We start from the raw sequence: 7,990 nt of genomic DNA on the forward strand, positions 1-7,990 counted from the left end.
AAATCATTAGTAAAAAAAATAAGAATTAACAGACCCTTTAAATTTGTTTTAAATATTTTTAAGGTTTAAAAATTGTTTAAAGTTTGTAATTCCTAGTAGGAAAACATTTTTTGGATGAATACCCTAATGGCAAACCACTGTAAAATCCTTCAACTACATTTGGGGAAGAGGGGTAGGGATTATCTTCAAAGCACCCCAGCTCTCTTTATGAGAAGATCAGAGATACACTGGTTTGTATTATTGTGACATCCATAAGGTGATCTAGGTTGCTTTTCCTCCAGCAAGGGCTTTATTCATCAGAAGGGCATTATGCTTGACCTCCAAATTTGGCTGACAATTTACAGATAAGATTCATAACCTTTGGGTTTCTCTGGTATTGTGACACATTTGCTGGGTTCTGAGTCACATCCTGGAAGGCCACCATAACTTCTGGATCCTGCATGGCTGCAAGAACCTCTGAATCACTAATAATTTCATTGAGTCCAGGCATTCTGGCCATTCCAGATATTTCTCAGAGAAAATTACCAGGCATTCCCCCAGGAAAGCTATCTGGAAAAGAGCCATACTGAGCTCCTGACTGTCATCTGGCTTCTTCCTCCCTCTGGGCTCTCTCATGCTCTTCTTGAGCCTTCTTAACTCTTTCTATTGTTTCTTTGATCTCTCACCCTCCACATTATCACTCATACTTTCTCTGATGTTCTGCAGTTTTTTGTGCCCTAGGTTGAACTTCTTTCAGCATTGCACTAGCATCTTCATCATAATCCATTTTACAGGCAAGGGCAAGATCATGGGCTGCTTCTTCCCGGTGGCCTAGAAGTTGGTGTGCTTTCCCTCACCACTTGTAAGGCTGAGCTGAATCAGGATTTGTTTCAATGGCTCTGTCACAGTCTCAGATGGCAGCATTTGGCTCCTGTAATTTGACAAAGACACTTGCCCTCTTGGCATACAGAATGGCCAAGCGAGGATTCAGCTTGATGGCATCTGTGAATGAGTCAATGGCTTTCTGCAGTTCACCATCATTTAGGACTTCAATAGCAGCCACTTTCTTATCATTTGCCTGATCCATCATCTTCTCTGTTACCTCTACATTTTCATCTCCCATTTCTTGAGGGGCATCAGTGTCTGGTTCAATCACACCTTCATTATCAATTACTAGATCATTTTCCTCAATTGATGGTGTTAGATATGAGTTCTAAATTTCTCTTCAAAGAATCGATATGTCAGTATGTTCAATTCTTTGCCTTCTACTTTTAAACTTAACTTCTGCATAAAGCAGCCTTTTCCAATCACCTGCTCCACTCTGACTCATTACAATTACCTACTCCACCCTGACTCATTCTGATCACTTGTCCCACCATGACTCATTCTGATTACCTGCTCCACCCTGACTCATTCCGATTACCTGCTCTGCCTTGACTCATTCTGATCACCTGCCCCACTCTGAGTCATTCTGATCACCTGCCCCCATCCTGACTCATTCCAATTACCTGCTCTACCCTAACTCATTCTGATTACCTGCTCCGCCCTGACTTCTCCTCCACCCTTATTCCATAACCATTTTTCCCCGCCAACCCACTCACCCTGTCACTCTCTTTAAATTAGCCAATTGGAATTAGTGTAACCTGTGTGGTCTAACCCTAGCCAATAGGGGAACGACACAGCAGTAGGGGCCGTGTGCGTCAGGAATAAGAACCCTTTCCCTTTCCTTGCCCAGGTGTGCTCTCACTATTGTTTCATGTGTAACTGAACACCCTTTCTGCAGAAAGTAATGATGGCCTTGCTGAGAGATCATTTGTCTCCATTATGACTTTTCTTTGCAGCACTGATTATCTATTTCTAACAATTTGGGGGGCTCGTCCAGGATTATATTCTCCTCTAGGGGTGGTCTCCGGTCCTCTCTCATGAGAAGGCATGCCCCACCACCTTGTTCTTGGCGGTCTCAGAGTGAGGAACCAAGACCCACCCAGTGTGACGAATAAACCAGGACTCTCAGCAATGTGGAAAGAAACTGGCTAGCAACCTAGGGTAAAGGATCCTCACATACTGTGACAGCGACTGTGCACAGACCAAAGAAGGAGACCAAGGGAGCCACAGATGAAGCCACAGACCAAGGGAGCCGGTAAAGTACCTCCCTGGTGGTCAAATTCTGGAGAACTAAATGTGTGTGTGTGTGTGAATGATCACAAACAACCCTACTTATGGTGTTGTTCATGTGGATGGTGACAAGTCCTACTGCTGGAGTGAGTGGGTCCTCTCTATGGTTCCATAGCTACCTCATACGGCTTAGGGTGGATCCTGCTGTGGGATTTATACCGGCATGCCAGTGCTAACAGGGGTCTAATTCTTCCTTGGGGGAGCAGCCTGAGAGGACAACACAAGTGGGAAGTGTGCAAGGGACCTTCAGAGGGGGAAAGGGAGGAAACAGGTCAACTTTCCAGGGCAGCAAGGCAGGACATCCCTGGTTTGAGGGGTTGAGCCTTCCAGGACAGGCAAGGCAAGACATCACTGGTTTGAATGGTTGAGCCTTCTGCAAATTTCAGGGGGTTGAACCTTATACAAACCTCTGGTAGTAAGAAAAATACTCAGAACTCCCCTTTCCTTTCTTCTTGGGGGGAAGAAAGAGTAGCTGCACTACTACTGGTCCCTCCCCTAGGGGAAGGAGAGGGGAGAATAGCAGCATAAGTGGCTGGCAGAGGCAGGGAAAGACCAGCAGAGAGGAAAGAGAGGAAGTTAGAGAGAAAGAGACAGAGTCAAAGAGAGAGAGAGGCAGAGAGAGAGAGAAAGAGACAAAGGAGTCAAAGAAAGAGAGTCAAAGAGAGAGAAAAAGAGAAGTAGTAAAGAGAAAACAGTGTACCCTATTCCTTTAAGTGCCAGGGTAAATTAAAAACCTATAATTGATCATTGAAGGTCTTCTCCTTGACCCTATAACACTCCAATACCACCTTGTTGTTAGTGTAAACAAGGGCATAGCCTGAAAGCACTGAGGCCACTGACAACCCATAGCCTTTCCTAATCAAAAATCCTTAACCTGGTAACCTGCAGATTGCCCAAATGCATTTAATCTGTAGCGGCAACTGCTTTGCTAACAGAAGGAGAAAAATAACTTTTAGAGGAAACCTCATTGTGAGGACACCTCATCAGGTCAGAACTATCCTAAATCAAAAAGTAAAAAAAAAAAAATAAAACGTAGCACACTGACTCAAGAACCTTAAAGTATGAGGCTATTCTGTTAGAAAAAGATGATTTAACATTAACCACTGAAAATTCCCTTAACCCAGTGGGTTTCCTAACAGGGGATCTAAATCTTAATTGATTACCATACAAAGGTCCAACCAGACCTAGAAGGAACACCCTTCAGGACAGGACATGTTTCCTCCCAGCTAATTGAGGGAAAAAGACACAATGGGTATTCAGTAAGTGATAAGGAAACTCTTCTAGAAGCAGAATTAGGAAAATTGCCTAATAATTGGTCTGCTGAAATGTGGGAACTCTTTGCACTCAACCAAGCCTTAAAGTACTTACAGAATCAGGAAGGAGCCATCTATACCAATTCTAAGTTAATATGGACTGAATGAGGTCTTATTAATAGCAAAGAATAATTGAAATTCCAAACTTCCAAAGTTTTCAACAGAGGTAAAGTTTGCTAAAAATTAACAGTGTAACGTGTATTATCCTAACTTCTAATTTTGTGGCCTAAGTCAGTCTAGTCCATAGACATGAAGGAAGTTCACTTTGGAAAAGAATGGTTATCATCTTTGAAAACAAAACGTGGGAGAGAATTTATGTAAAAACAATATTATATGGTAAATTCTTGTCCTAAAATAAATTAACTGGTTGTTTAAAGAAAGGGATGTTTGCAACAAGTCAGAAAGTTGAGGCACATCAAATAATTGTCTGTGAAAGTCATGAAAAAAAGTTATAAAAGGGAATTTACACAAGAAATGTTGTGTAATTTAAAAGTAATTAGGCCTCCTGAATGTAAAACTATTGAAGAAACAGTTTATGTGCAAGATGTGTAAGGAAAGTAAAATATATTTTGGGTAAAAGGATTATAAGGAGGCATAAGAATGTGGATTTTTACCTACATTAAAAGGTCAAAAAAATTTTTGTTTTAAAGGTTTAGGCAAGTTTTGAAATGTTAATTGTAAAGGAAATTCTGTGTGTAAACATATTGGCTAAAGTTAGAGGTATCATCCAGTTTGTCTGTGAACTGGACATTAAAATAAAAGCACAACAGGTTTTTCTTAAAGCACTAACCTGCTCTTTAACAAAAATTATAAAAGGTTAAAAAGAGTCTATAAAAATCTTACCTTATGGTCAGACATTAAAATTGGATAAATATGTCTACAAGGTTTTATTAAAATTACATTTAACATTAATAGCACACTAATATAAAGGTGAAATTTAGTTCATCTGGTATAAAATCATACAGGAAGCATTGTTAAATATAAAATGGTGTTTGGTTTTCTTTGGTCTAAAAACTAATAAAAATAGGTGCTAAAGAATATTTCTCAGCAAGAAGACACTAAGGACTATAAAGTCCACTGCTGATGTCCCCACATTTAAAACAAAAGATCAATTTCTTAGAAATTATTTATTTGGTTTATCCTTCACATTCTCTTCCCTTAAAACAAGAGGTCTTTCAGCACAGGCACCGCCTTTGGAGTTTCCAGTACAGCAGCATCAGCCTGGGGATGATGTTCTCATCAAAGGGTGGAAAGAAGGGAAACTTGAGCCAGCCTGGGAAGGACCCTACGTTGAGCTGTTAACCATCTAGACTACTGTTTGTACAGTGGAAAGGGATGGACACATCACACCTGAGTCAAGCAAGTGTCATTATCATCAGAATCATGGGTCATTGTTCCCGGACCAACCTCTACCAAATTAAAGCTAAAGAAAGCTTAGTCCATCTATCTTTTCCCTTCCTTTCCTTACCCAGTGCTTATATCCACTACTATTCCTACCACTAGCAACTCTAACCCCACTTTAGAGTGCTTCTGTGGTTTAGGAGCAGAAGTCACTGGAACGGATCCTATAGGCTTCTTTAAGATGTGCTTTGTTCTCCCTCCTCCACGTCCTACAGCTGCCCCTTTCCCAAACCTATGAAATCAAACTATGACTTGCCTCATGCCAAATGACAAAAGCAAGCTCTCAGTAGTAGAAATAAGAGACTTAAGGCAAACCATAGCCATTGAAACAGGTTATAAAGATGTAAATGCCTGGTTAAAATGGATTAAATATTCCATCTACATGTTAAACAAAGGCAATTGTTATGCTTGTGTGCACGGCAGGCCAGAGGCCCAGATGGTCCGCTTTCCACGAGGGCGGTCTTCCAGTTGACCGGGCGTGGGCTGCATGGTAGCTCTTTTCCAGAATTCTACAGCCTGGGGTAACAAGTTGTGCCAAGCTCTCTCTGCTATATCCTGAATTTCAACACCCTGCAGATAAGCTCCTGAGAGCCATGCAGCTTCCATCTCCCAACACTAAGTTCACTTCATGTCTCTCACGACAGGGAGGAAACTTAGTGTTCCTTGGAGACCTGAAGGGATGCAATGAGCTTAAAAATTTTCAAAAGCTTACCAATCAGTCAGCCCTTATGCATCCCTAAGTGGATATGCAGTAGTAGTATGGTGGACCTTTACTGAACACTCTGCAGAGTAACTGAAGTGGGACTTATGCTTTAGTCCAATTGGCTATCCCTTTCACCCTGGCATTTCATCAACCAGAGAATGGAAAAATAAGACATTGTAAAACAAAAGAAGTCCCTTATGCATTGTTTTACTCTCATGTCTATTTAGACACAGTTAGAGTCCCATGGGGAATACCAGATCAATTTAAAGCCCAAAATCAAATAGCTGCAGGATTTGAGTCAATATTTTGGTGGGTAATAATAAAATGTAATTTGGATAAACTACATCTATTACAACCAACAGCGATCAATTAACTACACTAGAGATGCTGTTAAAGGAATAGCTGAATAATTAGGGGCTACTAGCCTGGGAAAAATAAGATAAACTTAGACGTGATACTAGCAGAAAAAGGAGGAGTTTGTGTCATAATTAAAACTCAGTGTTGCACCTTCATCCTAGACAACACTGCCCTGATGAAAGTATAACAAAGACATTGCAAGGTCTGACTGCTCTGTCCAATAAGTTAGCCAACAACTCAGGGGTAAATGACCCCTTTACAAGATGGCTAGAAAAGTGATTTGTTAAATGCAAAAGAATAATAGCCTCAATTCTTACTTCCCTCACAGCTGTAATGGGTTTACTTGTTCTTGTCGGGTGCTGTCATACCATGCATCCGTGGGTTGGTACAGAGGCTCATAAAAATGGCACTTAACTAGAACCTCCCTTAACTATCCTCCATGTTATCCAGAGAAGCTTCTTCTTTTGGAAAATCAAGCAGAACAACTAAGCCAAGACATGTTAAAGAAGTTTGAAGAGAACGAGCTGTAAGGAAAATGCAAGAGGAGGGAATGTTAGATATGAGTTCTAAATTTCTCTTCAAATGATCAATATATCAGTATGTTCAGTTCTTTGCCTTCTACTTTTAAACTTAACTTCCTCATAAAGCAACCTTTTTCAATCACCTGCTCCACTCTGACTCATTCTGATTACCTGCTCTGCCCTGACTCATCCTCCACCCTGACTCATTGCATAACCATTTTTCCCACCAAATCACTCACCCGGTCATTCTCTTTAGCCAATCAGAATAAGTTTAGCCTCTGCAGTCTAACCCTAGCCAATAGAACGACATAGCAGCAGGGGCCACATGCATCAGGAATAAGAACCTCTTCCCCTCCCTTGTCCAGGTGTGCTCTCGCTATTTTTCCATCTGCAGTTGAGCACCCTTTCTGCAGAAAGTAAAGATGGCCTTGCTAAGACATCATTTGTCTCCATGCTGACTTTTCTTCACAGCACTGATTATCTCTTTCTAACAATGGTTCATCTGCCTTTAAATCTTCCTCCACCTTCTTACTATCAGTTTTTTTTGCCCTTGGTATTTTCTTCTCATTTAGCTTTCTGAGTAGCAGATGCTACTTTACCCCCCATGCTGTCACCCACTCCCTCAGGAAGCGCATTTCCTTGATGTGCAGAACGCTCAGCTCCTACTTACACATTTTCACAAAAGTCCAAAGCTCTTTCACTTTGCGAGAGTCCATGGTTGGGAGGTGGTGGGTGAAGCTGAGGGGCTGCAACTCAGTTCCAGGCCCAGGCGTGGATTGGTGTGACCACACAGAAGACTCTGATAAATTTATGAATTGCTTTTCTATGTTTTTTTTTTTATTATTATACTTTAAGTTCTAGGGTACATGTGCATAACGTGCAGGTTTGTTACATATGTATACTTCTGCCATGTTGGTGTGCTGCACCCATCAACTCGTCAGCACCCATCAAGTCATCATTTATATCATGTATAACTCTCCAATGCAATCCCTCCCTCCTCCCCCCTCCCCATGATAGGCCCCGGTGTGTGATGTTCCCCTTCCCAAGTCCAAGTGATCTCATTGTTCAGTTCCCACCTATCAGTGAGAACATGTGGTGTTTGGTTTTCTGTTCTTGTGATAGTTTGCTAAGAATGATGGTTTCTCCCAGCACTTTGGGAGGCCGAGACGGGCGGATCACAAGGTCAGGAGATCGAGACCATCCGGGCTAATACGCTGAAACCCCGTCTCTACTAAAAAAATACAAAAACTAGCCGGGCGAGGTGGCTGGCGCCTGTAGTCCCAGCTACTCGGGAGGCTGAGGCAGGAGAATGGCGTAAACCCAGGAGGCAGAGCTTGCAGTGAGCTGAGATCTGGCCACTGCACTCCAGTCCGGGCGACAGAGCGAGACTCCGTCTCAAAAAAAAAAAAAAAAAAAAAAAAAAAAGAATGATGGTTTCCAGCTGCATCCATGTCCCTACAAAGGATGCATAATATTCCATGGTGTATATGTGCCACATTTTCTTAATCCAGTCTGTCACAGATGGACATTTGGGTTGATTC

General features: G+C 41.8%; 1 pseudogene; it reads right to left on the reverse strand.

The window, feature by feature from the left end:
• Positions 1-307: 307 nt before the first annotated feature.
• Positions 308-7,165, reverse strand: LOC117064442 (annotated as a pseudogene).
• Positions 7,166-7,990: the final 825 nt, after the last annotated feature.

The sequence above is a fragment of the Trachypithecus francoisi genome, unplaced genomic scaffold (genome assembly GCF_009764315.1).
Source record: "Trachypithecus francoisi isolate TF-2019V2 unplaced genomic scaffold, Tfra_2.0 Lachesis_group2, whole genome shotgun sequence".
Taxonomy (NCBI): domain Eukaryota; kingdom Metazoa; phylum Chordata; class Mammalia; order Primates; family Cercopithecidae; genus Trachypithecus; species Trachypithecus francoisi.